The sequence below is a fragment of the Triticum urartu genome, chromosome 1A (assembly GCF_056163025.1).
Source record: "Triticum urartu cultivar PI428250 chromosome 1A, HENAU_Tu73, whole genome shotgun sequence".
In the NCBI taxonomy this organism is placed as follows: Eukaryota; Viridiplantae; Streptophyta; class Magnoliopsida; order Poales; family Poaceae; genus Triticum; species Triticum urartu.
Genome location: NC_141873.1, coordinates 544,386,499 through 544,405,585, shown reverse-complemented (window position 1 = coordinate 544,405,585; position 19,087 = coordinate 544,386,499). Strand labels below are relative to the sequence as shown.

Sequence of the window (19,087 nt, the reverse complement as noted above, 5' to 3'; positions counted from 1 at the left end):
TCGGTCTCACCGAGTTTGTGTAATCGGTCTCACCGAGATTACGTTATGCCCAAACCCTAACCATATCGGTCCTACCGAGTTGCATGTCAGTCCCACCGAAAATCTCTAACGGTCACTAGGTTTACATTTTCGGTCCGACCGAGCTTATTGATTCGGTCCCACCGAGATTGGAAAACTGTGTAACGGTTGGATTTTGTGTGGAGGCTATTTATACCCCTCCACCTCCTTCTCATTCCGTGAGAGAGCCATCAGAACACACACACCATTCCAACTCATATGTTCTGAGAGAGAACCACCTACTCATGTGTTGAGACCAAGATATTCCATTCCTACCATATGAATCTTGATCTCTAGCCTTTCCAAGTTGCTTTCCACTCAAACCTTCTTTCCACCAAATCCAAATCCTATGAGAGAGAGTTGAGTGTTGGGGAGACTATCATTTGAAGCACAAGAGCAAGGAGTTCATTACCTACACACCATTTGTTACTTCTTGGAGAGTGGTGTCTCCTAGATTGGCTAGGTGTCACTTGGGAGCCTCCGACAAGATTGTGGAGTTGAACCAAGGAGTTTGTAAGGGCAAGGAGATCGCCTACTTCGTGAAGATCTACCGCTAGTGAGGCAAGTCCTGTGTGGGCGATGGCCATGGTGGGATAGACAAGGTTGCTTCTTCATGGACCCTTTGTGGGTGGTTGCTTCTTCGTGGACCCTTCGTGGGTGGAGCCCTGTGTGGACTCGCGCAACCGTTACCCTTGGGTGGAGCCCTGTGTGGACTCGCGCAACCGTTACCCTTCGTGGGTTGAAGTCTCCATCAACGTGGATGTAGGATAGCACCACCTATCCGAACCACGGGAAAAACATCTGTGTCTCCAATAGCGTTTGAATTCTCCAAACCCTTCCCTTTACATTCCTGCAAGTTGCATGCTTTACTTTCCGTTGCCAATATACTCTTTGCATGCTTGCTTGAATTGTGTGATGATTGCTTGACTTGTCCCAAAATAGCTAAAATCTGCCAAGAACTAAAATTGGGAAAAGGTTAAGTTTTTATTTGGTCAAGTAGTCTAATCACCCCCCCTCTAGACATACTTTCGATCCTACAAGTGGTATCAGAGCTTTGGTCTCCATTTGCTTGATCTCCATAGCTTTTGGTGGTCATAGCCTTGGTTTCACAACCTAGGAGAGTATGGCGTCTAGCGAGGGAAATTATCACCGTAGAGGTCCTTACTTTGATGGTACTAATTTTGCTAGTTGGAAGCATAAAATGAAAAAAGCATATTCTTGGACATAACCCTGCCGTTTGGGCTATTGTGTGTGTTGGTTTGCAAGGTGACTTCTTTGGTGGGAGAGAACCAAACCGTGAAGCTATCGCGAATGAGTTGAAGATGTTGCAATACAATGCTCAAGCTTGTGATATTCTCTTCAACGGATTGTGCCCCGAAGAATTCAACAAAATCAGCCGTCTTGAGAATGCAAAGGAAATTTGGGACACCTTGATTGATATGCACGAAGGTACCGACTCCGTCAAGGAATCCAAGTTGGATGTGCTTCAAAGCCAACTTGACAAGTTCAAGATGAAGGATGGTGAAGGTGTCGCTGAAATGTACTCTAGGTTTGCTCTCATCACAAATGAGATTGCCGGCTTAGGAAGTGAAGAGATGACCGATAGATTCATCATCAAGAAGATCCTAAGAGCCTTGGATGGAAAATATGATACCGTGTGCACATTGATCCAAATGATGCCCAATTACAAAGATCTCAAGCCAACGGAGGTGATTGGAAGAATTGTTGCTCATGAGATGTCACTTAAGGATAAAGAGGAACTTCACAACAAATCAAGTGGTGCCTATAAAGCCTCATGTGAAGCCCCTACATCATCAAGTGAGAAACAAGACTTCAATGAAGAATTGAGCTTAATGGTGAAGAACTTCAACAAGTTCTACAAGAGTAGAAGCAAAGATAGAAGCTTCAAGTCAAGGTCCTACAATGACAAAAGATCTTCTAGTCGAGAGCGAAACTGCTACAATTGTGGAAGACCCGGACACTATTCCAATGAGTGTACGGCTCCCTACAAGAGAAGAGAAGATTCTCCAAGAAGAAGAAGCAAAGAATCACCACCAAGAGAGAGAAGGAGTAGAGATGATCGTTATGAACGAAGATACTCACGGAGAAGCAAGGATTCGGAAAGGAAGGAAAAATCATCAAGGAGCTACACAAGAAGAAGACATCAAGCTCATGTTGGTGAATGGGTATCCGGCTCCGACTCCGACAGCCACTCCGAGAGAAGTTATCACTCCGACTCCGAAGATACTCAAGATGAAGGTGTTGCCGGTCTAGCACTTGTGTCAACCAACTCCTACGACATATTTGACTCACCAAATGAAGGAATTGGAAGATGCTTCATGGCCAAAGGTCCTAAGGTAACACACCCCGAGTATGTTGATTTCAATAGTGATGAAGATGACTTGTTAGGTGATGATTTGCTTGTTGACAACTCTAGTGATGAATACTATGATGAAAGACCAATTAATCATGCTAATCAAGATAAAACGAATGACAATGATAAGGAGAAGATTGAGGCTCTAACTAAAGAACTAAAAACTCTTAAGTTAGCTCATGACACTATCTTCGAAGATCATCGAGAACTTTTAAGAGCTCATGAGAAATTACGCTTTGAAAAGCTCAATCTTGAGCAAGAGCATGAGTTCTTAAAGGCAATCAATGATGATCTCCGCAAGAAAAGTTCTTCTTACATTGCCAAGCGTTTACTCTTATCTACTTACATGCCTCAAGTCAAGTCTAGTAACAAGAAAGATTCTTCCTCTAGTAGTAACAATGATCATGCTAAATCCAATATTGTTGCTTCTAGCAGTTCTCTTGATTCCACTAATGATTCTCTTAGCCAAGTTACACTTGAGCAAGAAAATAGCTTATTGAAGGGAATTATAGAGAAAGGAGTGTACAAAAGCCTTGCCGGGAGTAAGCAATTCGAGGAAATTTTGCACAAGCAAGGAATGCACCGGAAGAATCAAGGTGTTGGTTTTGAACGAAAGTTCAATGCCAATGGAGTTGAGTGGGAAGAAGATCAATACCCCAAGACAAAGTTTGTCCCTCAACAAGAGAAGTATGATGCTTCTTTCAAGGGGACACAAGCTCAAGATGATCTTCCACCACAAGACTACGAGCAAAAAGGCAAGGACAAGCTTCAAGAGGAAATTGATGCATTTGAAGAAGCTCCCAAGACCTTAGTCAAGTGGATTCCCAAGACTACTCCAAGTTCCACTTCATCAAGTACGACTACAACTCCAAGGATTCCCATCAAGATGATGTGGATCCAAAAGAAGAAGAACTAGAGAGTTCTTGAGGGTGACTCCGCCAACATACTTCACTCTTATCATTTTGGCAAGAACAAGTGCAATCAACTTCCACATCTTGCACTAGTTCAAGGAGTCACAAACCCTCTTGTTGGTAAGACAAGGGACAAGGTAACCTAAAAGTTTTCATGGACATCATCTTTTGTGTGCATCACTCTATGTCTATGGATATCCTTGTTTGTTCCTTGTGGGACTAACCCATGTAGGTATTGAAAGTGCAATTCACTCAAATGGATAGCTCCAAGAGATCTACATCAACATTGAGCATCCACATCTTCAATATCTACATGAAATCATCATCGACAAAACCCAAGGTTAGTTCATCCCTCTTAGGGGGGATATCACATCTAGGGGGAGCTTTACTCTAAGACTTGAGCTAAAGCAACTCTAAAGATGTGAACACAACAATGCTTTATGTAAAAGTGGTAACCCCACTTGAGCTTAAACGATGAGTATGACCTACGATCAAGTGTTCTCACTTGACTCCTAAGTCAATATACTCATATATAGATGACCTAGTCATCGCAAATTGCTTGATAGATGCTAGAATTGGTTGTGCATGCCTTGTCACATATTTCATTTGCCATCTTATTGTGTGAGCATGCTGGTTGCATATTTTACTCATTCGAGGACATCCACTTGTTGTTTTGATTGTTTGGTTTTATCTTCTTTTGCCAAGTGGATGGACAAGAATGCCTAAGAACCTCCTCTAGCTATCTATGCTTTTCTCGTCTCAAACTCTATTCATGATGCATCACAAAATTTGATCAAGTCAGATTCGAACCACTCTGTGTGAGGAGCGCTCGGAGTCCCTGATTCGTCATAGACTTAAACTTCCAAAACCTCTTTATGATTCTCGGTCTGACCGATACTCCACTTTCGGTCCTACCGAGATCATTAAGTTGATCTAGGTTTTCGATCTCGGTGCAACCGATTTGAACATTTCGGTCACACCGAGTTTCAGTAACTGCACGCAGTTATGAATCTCGGTGCCACCGAGTTGTTCCACTCGGTCACACCGACAGGGTCGGGCTATATATAGTCACGGGTAAAATTTGGAAATTTCTCCGAATCCCTTCGCCCGCGCGATAGCCTGCTCTGCCCTCGTGGTCTCCGGACCGTCTTCTCGCCGCCAGCCGCCTCCAGTCGCTGGTCTCCGTCGCCGTCAACGGGAATTCTGCCCCGCCGTTGCCGCCGTAGCAAGTCCCCGCCGAACTAGGGTATGGACTTGATCTTTGTGCTATTCTCCAACCTGATTCCTAGCACATTGTGTTCTTCATGATTCTTGCCATGATTGAAACACTCCTATCCAGTCAAAACGCTCATAGATTAGGTTTGATTCGAAAATTCTAGGTTTTGGTTTCCGCCGAAACCATCTCGGACCCACCGAGTTGAAAAACTCGGTCCCACCGATTTGGCTTATGCCATTGCACAAGTGAGACTCGGTCTGACCGAGAATTACTTATCGGTGTGACCGATTTTGGAACTCTGTGAAACCCTAGCAGTCTCGGTGCCACCGAACTGTGACTCGGTCCAACCGAGTTCACTAGTTTAGGTTCCAAAACTGCTTCGGTATCACCGAGTTTGAAAATCGGTAGATCCGAGATGATTTCAGTGGGAAACTAAAACTAAGTTTTTGGATCATTCTTTTGCAAAAATCTCTGCATTTTGTGATGCTCATCCTTTCTACCTCATCTATAATCTGTTCACAGGTTCAGCAGTCAGAGTTTGCAGCATGTCTGATCAAAGTGATAGCCAGAATGTGTCAGAACAGCAAGTGGTGATGAGTGAGGGCACTAGTCCCTCAAGTTCTTCAGATGAGGGCAGCAGGAGCACCCCTAGCAACTTGCCAAAGGCTGCCACGAGACAGAGGAAGAAGAGGACTTCAGATTCCGAAGATGAAGACTATGTGGCAGAGGAAGAGGCCACTTCCAAGAGAGTTGAGCTAGCTCAAGGCACTAAGCCAGGCCTGAAAATCAAAAGGCCAGCAGGCAGGCAGCCAATGTCAAAGGCCAGAATGTCAACTAAGAAGCCCATAGAGCCAGTTGCAGCTGAGGGCAAGAAAAGAAAGGAAAGGGTGAAGAAGACTGTGGCTAGAGTGCTTGGCAAAGCTTCCATCATGGAAGAGGAAGAAGAAGAAGAAGTAGCTGCACCAGCACCCAAGGCACCCAAGCTAATGGGAGATGCCATAAAATCAGGGGGAGCTGCTTCCAAGGCCAAGCCAGCTCCAAAGCCAAAGCCAAAGAGGAACACAAGAAGCATCCCTGCAGCTGAGAAGAACAAGGCCCCAGTGCCTGAGACTGTTGCTGAAGAAGAGGAAGAGAATGTCCTAAGGAAGCTAAAGCCCAAGATCCCAGACCACAACGATGCTCATCCTGTGGCTGAGGACATGAAGCTCAGGAGAGATTCAGGGCTGAGGAAGTGGAGAGAAGCAGACCCATATGCTTCAAGGAGAAGGACTGCCGTGGACTACAGGTTTCACACCAAGGAGTAGCAGGATTTTTATGAGACAGTGCTGCTAGATAAGAAGCCCATTGTCTGTGATATGCGATGGGTTGATTGGACATACATCAAGGACAATGAGGAGCACTATCCTGGAGTGCAAGACAGCTTCATAGCTTGTGGAGTAGCTGACTTTGTTGGGCAGAAGCTCACAAAGTGGAACGAGGAACTCATCATGCAGTTCTACTCCACAGCTCACTTTTATCCAGATGGGAGGATCACATGGATGTCTGAGGGTACAAGGTACCAATCCACAGTTGCTGAGTGGGCACAGATCATAAATGCCCCAGAGGAGCAAGATGATGACTTGGATATCTATGCCAAGAAGAAGATGGACCACAACTCAATGTCAAATATGTACAAGGAGATCCCAAATGAAGCACTTGATACCTTCAAGTTTGGCTCAGTACATTACCTTCTGTCAGGGCTCCCGACTATCAATTGGATCTTGAGGCACACCTTATTGCCCAAGTCAGGTGATCACAAGATGATCAGAGGCCATGCTATCAACTTGCTACATGTGTTTGATGTGCCCCAGAAGTTCAAGGTGATGAGCCTCATAGTGGAAACAATCAAGAGGACTGCAGCAGACCAGAAGAGGAGCTGCGGATATGCCCCTCAGATTCAGGAGCTCATCAACTCCAAGATGGGCACGGGCATATATTTATTGGACAAGGAACATTTGCCCATCTGTCCAGATTTTGAGAACAATGAAGTTGTGATGACTGAGAACGAGCCATCGTCTGCACAAGCTTACGCAAAGAAGGAGAAGGCGAGGAAGGAGAAAGCTGCCAAGATGCCTACTCAAGAGGAGGCATCTGAATATTTCTTGAAGACCAAACAAGAGCAGCTTGGTTACTTGATTGCATCCACGCTGAGGATTGAGCAAAGTCTGGCCACCCTCACTCAAAATCAGCAGAGCCTAGAGAGAATCATGGAACAGAAGTTCTATGACTTGGATGTCAAAGTAATGGAAGTTCAGTCTGCAGTGGAGCAGCTCCAGGAGGACATGCAGGAGAGGAGAGGCAGGACTACTACTCATGCCTTTGCCAGAGTGCCAAGAGGTCCGAGGTCGTCTGCCGTGCCAGTTGCTGACACAAGAGCCACCACCTCAGCACCAGCCACAGCCTCAGTTCCACCAGCTCTAGCATCTACTTCAGCTCCAACTCCAGCGTCTACTTCAGCATCTACCGAAGCCTTCGTCCTTGGAGTGATCCGGACTCCACCACCACCTGAAGATCAAGCCTGAGCGTCGATCTAGTGCTATGCATTTTCTAGGAACTTTTTGGTAACTTGTTGCCAAAGGGGGAGAAGATGTATAGATCATAGGCTTCGAGAGAGAGAGTGTTGCTTTTCTCTCTTGCTTTATTTGGTGGTTTTTCGAACTCGGTTGCTTTTGAGTGCTTGAGATACTACGTCATTATTTGTGAGACATTGATGATCATGTGTTTGATCATAAGCTACACTTAATGCTTGCTTAATGCTATTATCTTATCTATCTTATGTGATCTTTCACTTTTCTTGGTGATGAGTGCATGCATTTCATTCTTATCATTTTAAGCGCTCCACCAAGATGTATGTGACATGGAAGAGTAACCCATGACTCTAACTCCTTGTGCATTTGCAGTCCAAAGCAAATTTTAAATATGCAAAAATTTAGGGGGAGCTCTTACTTATCACATACTTCTCAAAGCGACGATATATTTCATGCTTATTATCATTTGTCAAAGCTTTGATCTATATGTTGTTATCAATTACCAAAAAGGGGGAGATTGAAAGTGCAACTATCCCTAGGTGGTTTTGGTAATTCATAACAACATATAGCTCATTGAGCTGATGCTATTCCAAGATGATTATTTCAGGAAAGCTCAATGATTGGCATGGCATGGATGTGAAAGTGGAACCCTCAAAATGCTAAGGAAAAAGGATTGGCTCAAGCTCAAAAGCTCAAGACTCTTCATTTTATATTTTAGTGATCCAAGATCACATTGAGTCTTTAGGAAAAGCCAATACTATTAAGGAGGGATGAGGTGTTGCTTAATGAGCCTCTTGCTTCATGTGCTTAGTGATATGCTCCAAAACCCTCAACTACTTTCCCATATCCACATATGACCTAAACCCTAAGCCAAACTCGGTCCTACCGATTCTTCCTATCCGGCGCCACCGAGTTTCACTTGTCATTAGCCACTGCCAAACCCTAGCAATTCGGTTCTACCGATAAGGATCTCGGTCTCACCGAGATGGGGTTGCAAACTCTCTGTTTCCCTTTCGTAACTTTTCGGTCTCACCGAAAGAGCGAATCGGTCCCACCGAGATTGCAATGTAAACTCAGTGTTTCCCCTTTGTAACTTTTCGGTCTCACCGAGTTCCACTCGGTCCCACCGAAAGAGCAAATCGGTCCCACCGAGTTTGCCTGACCAACTCTCTGGTTAGCTAATTACCAAATTCGGTCTCACCGAGTTTGTGTAATCAGTCTCACCGAGATTACGTTATGCCCAAACCCTAACCATATCGGTCCTACCGAGTTGCATGTCAGTCCCACCGAAAATCTCTAACGGTCACTAGGTTTACATTTTCGGTCCGACCGAGCTTATTGATTCGGTCCCACCGAGATTGGAAAACTGTGTAACGGTTGGATTTTGTGTGGAGGCTATTTATACCCCTCCACCTCCTTATCATTCTGTGAGAGAGCCATCAGAACACACACACCATTCCAACTCATATGTTCTGAGAGAGAACCACCTACTCATGTGTTGAGACCAAGATATTCCATTCCTACCATATGAATCTTGATCTCTAGCCTTCCCAAGTTTCTTTCCACTCAAACCTTCTTTCCACCAAATCCAAATCCTATAAGAGAGAGTTGAGTGTTGGGGAGACTATCATTTGAAGCAGAAGAGCAAGGAGTTCATTACCTACACACCATTTGTTACTTCTTGGAGAGTGGTGTCTCCTAGATTGGCTAGGTGTCACTTGGGAGACTCCAACAAGATTGTGGAGTTGAACCAAGGAGTTTGTAAGGGCAAGGAGATCGCCTAATTCGTGAAGATCTACCGCTAGTGAGGCAACTCCTGTGTGGGCGATGGCCATGGTGGGATAGACAACGTTGCTTCTTCGTGGACCCTTTGTGGGTGGTTGCTTCTTCGTGGACCCTTCGTGGGTGGAGCCCTGTGTGGACTCGCGCAACCGTTACCCTTGGGTGGAGCCCTGTGTGGACTCTCGCAACCGTTACCCTTCGTGGGTTGAAGTCTCCATCAATGTGGATGTAGGATAGCACCACCTATCCGAACCACGGGAAAAACATCCGTGTCTCCAATAGCGTTTGAATTCTCCAAACCCTTCCCTTTACATTCCTGCAAGTTGCATGCTTTACTTTCCGCTGCCAATATACTCTTTGCATGCTTGCTTGAATTGTGTGATGATTGCTTGACTTGTCCCAAAATAGCTAAAATCTGCCAAGAACTAAAATTGGGAAAAGGTTAAGTTTTTATTTGGTCAAGTAGTCTAATCACCCCCCCTCTAGACATACTTTCGATCCTACACAATCCGTTGAAGGATGATGAGCTCATCTCGTATATCCTCAATGCGCTTGACATGGAGTACCAGCAGCTGGTTTCCGGCCTCGACGCCAGGACCACTCCGGTCACCCTCGACGAGTTGTTCGGACAGATGAGCAATTTCGATCAGAGGGTGGCTCTCTTCCAAGGCACGGGAGGTGGCTTCAAATCTTCTGCCAACGCTGCCACTCGCGGCCGCGGCGGGGGCTCTCGTTACCGTGGTCCACCGCGGAACGGCAAGGGCAGGGGCGCCCACAGCAGCAACAGCAGCGGCGCCAGCAACACACGCGGCGGCCGGCCTTCCTCCTCCAACAACAGAGGCCGCCGCAACAGCAGCTCCAACAACAGATCACGTCCTGACACAATTAGGTGCCAAATCTGTGGCAAGCCGGGTCACTCGTCAAAAGACTGCTGGTATCGGTTTGAGGAAGATGAAGATGACTCGTCGCAGGATGAGAAGGTGGCCGGAGCTGCTGATGGCTCCTATGGCGTCGACACCAATTGGTATGTCGACAGCGGCACCACAAACCACATCACCGGTGAGCTGGAGAAGGTGACCATGCGCGACAATTACCGTGGCAAAGATCACATCCACACAACAAGTGGAGAAGGTATGAAAATTAGTCATGTTGGTCACTCAATTATTAAAACCCCTCATCGGAAAATTCACCTTAGAAATTTTTTGCATGTCCCTAGTGCATCAAAAAGCCTTCTTTCCGTTCATCGCATTGCCATTGACAACCATGTCTTTTTTGAGTTTCACCCCTACTTCTTTTTGATCAAGGATCAGGCAACGAAGAAGGTGCTATATCAAGGTAGATGCATTCGTGGGCTCTACCCATTGATTCCGGATATTAGAAGATTCAATAAACAAGTTTTTAGTGCCACCAAAGTGTCTTCAACACGATGGCACGATCGTTTAGGACATGCATATTTTTCTTTAGTTGAGCGATTTCTTAAAAAAATAAGCTCCCGTATGTTGGAGAGCGTGATCTTGAGACAATCTGTGACTCTTGTCAAAAGGCTAATAGCCATCAGTTACCTTATCCAATTTCTACCAGTGTTTCTACCAAGACTTTACAACTTGTTTTCTATGATGTGTGGGGGCCTGCCCCCTCCTCTGTTGGTAGACACACGTATTATGTGAGTTTCATAGATGACTACAGCAAGTTTTCATGGATCTACCTTCTTAAGAAAAGATTGGATGTGTTCCAAGTATTTCTGAACTTCCAAGCTCTTGTTGAGCGCCAGTTTGATTGCAAAATCCTTGCTCTCCAATCTGATTGGGGAGGGGAGTACGAGAAGCTAAACTCGTTTTTTCAGAAAATTGGCATATCTCACCACGTGTCATGTCCTCACTCTCATCAACAGAATGGGTCTGCTGAACGCAAACACAGACACATTGTTGAAGTTGGCCTAGCTCTATTAGCCGATGCCTCCATGCCTCTAATGTTTTGGGACGAGGCCTTTCTTGCTGCGGTACATATCATTAATATGCTCCCTAGCCGTGTCATCAACTATGAAACTCCCATTGAGCGTCTTCTCCACACCAAACCTGATTACACAACCCTTCGTGTGTTTGGTTGCGCTTGCTAGCCAAACCTCCATCCATACAACAACCGCAAGCTCATGTTTCGCTCTAAGCAATGCACGTTTCTTGGCTATAGCGCTCAACACAAGGGTGTCAAGTGCCTTGACATCTCCACTGGTCGCGTTTATATTTCTCGCGACGTTGTTTTTGATGAGACAAAATTTCCTTTCTTTGAACTTCACCCAAATGTCGGTGCACTCCTTCGCAAAGAAATTCTCCTTCTGCCATCTAGTCTTACCGGCCTTCCTCATGGGGATAATGATTGTAGTGATCCAATGTTGACTAATGTTCATAAGCAAGTGCATGAGTTCTATGATGATCCAGATGAGAACTACGCAGAAAATGGTGCAGGAACCACTCAAAACGGTGAAGAAAATCAGCAAAACAGGCTACATTTTATGTGTCCAGGGCTGGGGGACAGATCCGCCTCGGGATCAGCTCCACAGCAGCCTAACAGCAGATCCTCCCCGGGATCTGAGCCGCAGCATGGGGGCAGCGCCGCGCGGGACTCCGCGCCGCCTGACAGCTGATCCAGCAGCGGCCCCGCGTCTGCCACCCGGCGCGCTGTCACGGGCTCGGGCGATCCGTCCGATTCTCACCACCCGGACGTCTCCACGCGGCGCACCGAGCCTCGTTGGCCTGCTGATGGGCCTCGCCACTACGTGCGCCGCCAGCCGCTAGGCGGGGAGCCGCCTCGACAGGAGACAAGCGTGGCTCCCATGGTGGATCCGGCCCTGTCAGCTGTTGGCATGCGATCCGGTGCGATCCCGCCAGGGTCTGCCTCATCATTGCACCATGATGGGCCTGCACCGGATGTCTCCCGTGGCCCAGGATTCTCTGCGCCCGATCCAGCCGCTTCTCCAACGTCTCCATGCTGTGCCGGCACAGACGATCCATCTGGCGCGGTTGGCCGCGAGGCGGGGGATGCCGCGGGATCCACCTCGGGATTTGCTGCTCCTGACACCGCAGCAGCGGGATCTTCTGCACCACCCTCTTCGCCTGCTGCTGCTCCACGGACATGTCTTCAAAAAGGGGTAACAAAACCAGTAAATTATAAACAGCTAACAAAATTCAGTCTGTACTGCTCCACAGATGAACCAAGCACTCTTGGTGAGGCACTTAGTGACAAGAAGTGGAAAACAGCCATGGAAGAAGAGCACATGGCACTTTTGAAAAATAAAACATGGCATTTGGTTCCCCCACGACATGGTAAAAATCTAATTGACTGCAAGTGGGTTTTTAGAGTAAAAAAAGAAGGCTGATGGAACCATTGATCGCTACAAAGCCAGACTTGTTGCAAAGGGTTTTAAACAACGGTATGGTATAGACTATGAGGACACCTTTAGTCCAATTGTTAAAGCTGCAAATATTCGTCTTGTGCTCTCTATTGCTGTTTCCAGGGGATGGAGCCTTCGCCAGCTAGATGTCAAGAATGCATTTCTTCATGGCATTCTAGAAGAGGAAGTGTATATGAAACAACCTCCTGGTTTTGAGAACAAGAACAAACCGTTTCATGTGTGCAAGCTTGATAAAGCATTATATGGACTCAAACAAGCTCCCAGGGCGTGGTACTCAAGGCTAAGTCAAAAATTGCAAACTCTTGGCTTTGTTCCTTCTAAGTCTGACACATCCTTGTTCATTTATAACAAGCTGAAAACATCCATATTCGTTCTTATATATGTTGATGATATTATTGTTACAAGCTCATCTGACGAGGCTATATCAGGATTGTTGAAGGATCTAAATGCTGAGTTTGCTCTCAAGGACCTGGGTGACTTGCACTTCTTCCTAGGGATTGAAGTTAAGAAACAAGGTAACAGTCTTCATCTGTCTGAGGAAAAGTATGCTACTGATCTGGTAAGAAGAGTTGGGTTACAGGGATGTAAATCTTCACCAACTCCATTGTCGAGCATAGAAAAATTGTCACTTGCAGAAGGAGAGCCCTTGGGACAGGATGACAGTACCAGGTACAGAAGTTTAGTAGATGCACTCCAGTATCTGACCCTGACAAGACCTAATCTATCATTTGCAGTAAACAAGGTTTGTCAGTTTCTTCATGCACCCACTACAACTCACTGGACTGCTGCAAAACGTATAGTGAGATATGTGAAAGATACAGTTAATATTGGCCTCACCTTTAACAAGTCTCCATCTACACTTGTTAGTGCCTTTTCTGATTCAGATTGGGCAGGATGTTTAGATGACAGACGATCTACTGGTGGCTTTGCAGTATTCTTTGGTCCAAACCTAATATCGTGGTGTGCAAAGAAACAAGCCACTGTATCAAGGTCAAGTACTGAAGCTGAGTATAAGGCTTTGGCAAATGCCACAGCTGAGATCATCTGGGTCCAGTCCATGCTACGAGAGCTTGGTGTAAAGATCACTCAAGCCCCATGTTTATGGTGTGATAACCTTGGTGCTACTTATCTGTCTGCTAACCCTGTTTTTCATGCAAGGACAAAACATATTGAAATTGATTTTCACTTCGTCAGAGAGCGAGTTGCAAACAAGCAGTTGGAAATTCGTTTTATCCATTCTCGTGATCAGGTTGTAGATGGATTCACCAAATCCTTGCCCACACGAAATTTTGAAGAGTTCAAGCGTAATCTCAACTTGACCAAGTTGTGATTAAGGGAGGATGTTGAACATAATATTGGTCCACCTACGTGAAAGGTTCAGAACCGATAGAGATAAGCATCGCAGAAGGAGTCCAACCAAGATAATCTAGATAGACTAGGATCTTTAACTATTCGCATATATGGTTGTAACTTCCCTTATCTCTTTCTCTCCAAGTTTGTAATCTGAACCAACTTTGTACGCTATGCCAGGAGGTCGCGACCTGGTTATATAAACACGCAACCGTCGCCCATGAAGGGTACGAAGTTCCTCCATAGTGGCCAATAATATATTTTGGTAGTTATCACGTCATGAATCTGGGGCACAAACGACTGTACATACACTTCTCTCTTCTTTTTTGTTTGTAGGCCACTTTTCTCATGTCTATAAATAAATAGTGAGAACTAAGTGCTAGCTCAGTGGCAGGAGTTCAGGTGTTAAACCAACCCGTCCACCCACCCACCCACCCGCGCTTGAATCCCCCCATGGGGACTCCGCCGGGGTGCTATCTGCTATCTGAGTTTATTCGCCGAGAGTTCTCACTTCTGCCTAACAGCGGAAAGTTAAGGGAGGGATCCTTAGCCCCTTTTTCCAACACATGATTATGCAGTCATTGTTAGAAGATATTGTGTAGAGATAGGAAAGTTGTTTAACTTGTATCGCTTTTTATCTCTTCTTCTGTTTTATCTTTTTCAACCTCCTGCAACAATGACGATAGATCTCCTCTCGATCGGTTCTTGTAAGCCACGGCATACAACATATATATACAACCGCGGCCCGAGCAAAGGGTTCAACGCTTCCATCAACGTTTTACAGTCATCTCATCAATTCATCGGCATGATGGTGACGGCAAGTGCTTCCTCAATTTAAAGGTACAACATCATATTTTTTTTTTGAATTTTCACCGGGGGGAGTTTCCCCCACCTGAATATATTGATCATGGTGGACTAGGATCCCAGATGTTTACAGAGAGAGTTTTTTGGGGAGTACAAACGAGTCGAGCAGGGCGTAAGCCCGCGGAGAAAAACAAGCCTAGGGGGCAAGAGCCCTCAGCCAGGAGTCGACATAAGACCGGCGGTCGCGCTGTAGGCGAACACGCCACAGCTCAGCGTCATCCCTACAGCACTGCAAGGCCCTGACCAAGGACGGCGCCTGTCGCTGGAAGACCACGGCGTTGCAATGCTTCCACAGCTGCCAGCAACAGAGCATCACAAACTCCAATCCAGAGTCGACAACGTTGATTGCTGTCCCAGCCAGGGAGTTCAAGCTGCAAACTGAGGCCCCATCAACGCACATCCCAATTTTTTGCCAGAACACGCCCGCGAATGGACATGCGAACATCAAGTGGTCCGCTGTCTCGAGAGTGACGAGGCACAGAGGGCAGCCAGCCTCATACGCAGCAACAATGCACTTCCGTAACATCGTATTTTTAGCCTGACATGTACTTGAAATGGATTGTTGTGGATTGCGTCTGAGTTTTTTTGTTTATAGCAGGAACCGTCTGAAGTTGAATTGGGCGGACAAGTGAAACATACCTGTGCTGCCGGAGTTGCCCATAGCCCCGCCCCTTGCTCTTGGCCTGCAAGTGAAATTGATCATCGCACCATGCATAATAAGGGCACAATGAAGAAGATATCCAACTTGATAAAGATACTTCGTAGCTTGATCAAATCAAACAGCTACTAATAAGGCATCCAAAAATCATTCGTATTGCCATAATGCAGAATTGCAGAGGTACAAGATACAATTGATTCGGCGGTTTCAGCGGGCAAGTCAAACGAATATTAAGAACCTAATTAAACCCGATTTGTTTCGCAGATGATCAGGAAGGAAGTCAGTTGGTACTAAGTCGAACTGCATGCAAACCCTGGAAGTCAAAACCCTTATAGGACGTAGAAGGCGAAAGCGAAAGTGGGAGAGAGGAGAAAGACCTGGCTGGCTGGACAAGGGCGCAGATTGCACGATGGCTTGGCTTCCTCGAACGGACGGGACGGCGTCTGTTGGGGTTGCCAGCTGATGGGGAGGGAGCGGGGTTTATCAGGGGCGGACGCACGTTGTTACCAGAGGCGGACACACGTTGTTACGAGTGGGGGCCCAGGCCCCCACTCAATTTCCCGTCGTCCCCTATATACATCAGGTGGCAACTAGCAGGCCCCCGGTCGGGCCAGGGCAAGTGCCCCCAGTCCCTTCGGCCATTCTACGAAATCCCATAAAAGAAGCAAGCCAAATCGAGAAAAAATGTCCGGGTGTGCATGTCCTGCAACACACAACGATGAACGCATCGTAGAAACCGCCCGCCGCTTGCCGCTTCGACTCCTGGAGATCAATTAATACCTAGAAAAAGGATTAAGATAAAGAAGCGAACCGTCAGCCACCGCCCACCGCATGTGCTTCGAGGTCTCCAGGATTCCGATTGGTCTGGTACTCTGGTCGTTGGTCGATCCTAGCTCGGCGGCTGCCCACTCACCGGTCGCCCGGTCGCCGGCCGCCGGCAGCCTCGGCGCGGCCGCTGGCCTACATAGGTCTGCAGCAGCAACCTCTGCAGGACTGCAACTCTTCTCATCCCCTGATTCATTGCCTCATCTCCCCTAGGTAAAGACTCAATGCTCAAGTACTTGATTCTGTTTTCCCGAAACACTCCAGTCCCTATTCCTTAGTTGATTCGTTGGTGTGTCTTATGTAAAATCAAATGAAAATATGCAATCCCACTAGTACAGTACTAGTATGCTATCACGCATGTACTCTTGGTTTTAACAAAATAATTATAGGATTAGTGTGACACTCCACTGGTAGGTTAATTTGTACAATTTGGGAATTTTCTGTGCAATTCAATTAAGCAAACCATTCTATTACTAGTACTGACATGCTTACTGCAAGTGTGCTGACCTTCTAGTTCTAGTCTGCTACTACTAGCATGCTTTGTATCTGAATTTTTACAATTAGTAGTTCAACTATTTGACAGGGAAGAAGGAAGATAATGGAGAAGTATTTGATAAAGAAATCAAGAGATGTCAACACCACCACCCAAGGTCCTCCTGTCACCACCAACAGTTCAAGTGGTAGTGGAAATGCATCAAGACCTGTACCAAGACATAATTCTGTTGTGCCTGCACTAATTGACTTGAACAAGCTTCCTCGGGATCCATCTAAAAGGAAGCGAATGGCAGATTATCACCCAAACCAGCGTGATGAGATCAGAAGAAAGTATCTAATTTGGGGACCTAATCAGCCTGACATTGACTTTCCATACAGAGAGTTTGGGAAGAAGAAGAAGAGGAGGAGGTTCAATGCAGATTGGTACGACGATTATGCATATTGGCTAGAGTACAGCGAGAAGGAGCACAAGGCCCATTGCTTATGTTGCTATTTGTTTAGAGACAACATCAAAGATAGCCACCATGGGCATGATGCATTTGTAGTGGAAGGCTTCAACAGTTGGAACAAGCCAGAGCGATTTGTGACTCATGTCGGCAATCGTAATAGCTTTCACAACAGAGCACTCAAGGATTGTGAGGATCTACTAAAAAAAGATAAATCAATCTCTGCAGCCATGCATAGAAAAAGCGAAATTGAAAAGAATGAGCATCTCATCCGCTTAAATGCTGCAATTGACGTTTGTCGATACTTGTTGCATCAGGGGCAACCTTTCCGTGGTCACAATGAATCTAAAGATTCTGAAAATAAAGGAAACTACCGTGAGTTGTTGGATTGCACTATTAAGCAAAATGATGTCGTTGCTAAGGCCTTCAAGAATGCTCCAGAGAATAATTAGTTGTTGTCTCCAACAATTCAGAGAGATATTACCGAGTGTTTCGCAAAAGAAATATTGAGTTACGTGATGGAAGAAATTGGTAATGGTGCTTTTAGCTTATTAGTTGATGAGTGTCGAGATGTTTCCGACAAAGAACAAATGGCAGTTGTGCTCCGATACGTTGATAAATGTGCGCCGGTCCAAGAAAAGTTTGTTGGTGTTGTCCATGTGGAGGAGACAACAGCTTCTTATCTCAAGTCTTGCGTAGATTTATTATTTTCGCAACTTGGTTTGAATATTAAACAAGTTAGAGGCAAAGGTTATGACGGCGCAAGTAATATGTCTGGTGAGTTTAATGGTTTTCAAGCTAAAATTACGAGTGAGAACAATTCAGCATATTATATACATTGTTTTGCTCATAAACTCAACCTGGTTGTTGTGGCTATTGCAAAAAAGATACTCGATGTAGGAGATTTCTTTGATATGGTTTCAGTTTTGCTGAATGTCGTGGGAGCATCTTGCAAGAGAAAAGACCAACTTCGTGAGCATCATCAAGAAGAAGTGAGGAAAGCAATTGGTTGTGGAGAGATCTCTACAGGAACGGGACTAAATCAAGAACTATCACTTCAGAGACCAGGTGGCACTCGATGGAACTCCCATTATAAAACATTGTTGGGTTTGTCAAAGATGTTCTCGTCAGTGGTTAAAGTTCTAGAATATGTTGAGAAAGACGACACAGATACTGGAAAGAGGCGTCAAGCTAGAGGTCTTCTCAAATATTTCCAGACTTTTGATTCTGCATTTTTCTTACATATGATGATGATGCTATTAGCTTTAACAAATGGACTGTCAAAAACCTTACAAAGAAAGGATAAAGACATTGTAAATGCTATTTCAGATGTGGAATCAACTAAACAGGAGTTAGAAAAGCTCAGAACCAATGAAGGGTGGGATTCTCTTATGAGGAAGGTATATTGTTTCTGTGAGAAACATGACATTCCAGTACTGGACATGATACCTATGTTAACCCAAAGAAGCCAAGACAAAAGACCGGTATTAACAATGAACATTATTACCGCGTTGACTGTTTCTTTGTTGTTCTGGATCTGTTAGGAGAAGAGTTTAATGACAGATTTAATGAGGTAAATTCTGAGTTGCTTCTATGCATGTCTGCTTTGAGCCCAAGTGATTTATTTTGTCGTTTTGACAAGGTGAAGTTGCTGAAATTAGCTAAACATTATCCTGATGACTTTAATCACAAAGATATGGTGACTCTTGAGCATGAACTTGGTCTCTACATAGATAATATACTCCATGATACAAGGTTTTCTAGCTTGGAAAAAATAGGTGATCTAGCTAAACTGATGGTGGATACAAGGAAGCACCTCTCCTATCCTTTGGTATATCGGCTTTTGAAGCTAGCTTTGACTCTTCCTGTTGCCACTGCCACTGTTGAGAGATGTTTTTCAGCTATGAAGATTGTGAAGAATGCTTTGCGTAAAAAATTGGTGATGATTATTTGAGCCATAGCCTAATTCGCTTTGTGGAAAAGGGACTGCTAGACGAAATTACTAATGAAGTGATTGTTGATCGTTTTCATAAGATGAAAGATCATCGTGGGAAGAACGAAATGTAATGATCCAATGCCATACACCTTTTGTGTGTTTACCATCTCCATTTGTATTTTAATGGCTAATACTAA

The 19,087-nt window shown here is 45.4% G+C and overlaps 1 pseudogene; it reads left to right on the top strand.

Annotated features, from left to right (window-relative positions):
* Positions 1 to 16,611: 16,611 nt before the first annotated feature.
* On the top strand, positions 16,612 to 18,886 carry LOC125533084 (uncharacterized; annotated as a pseudogene).
* The last annotated feature ends 201 nt before the right edge of the window (positions 18,887 to 19,087 follow it).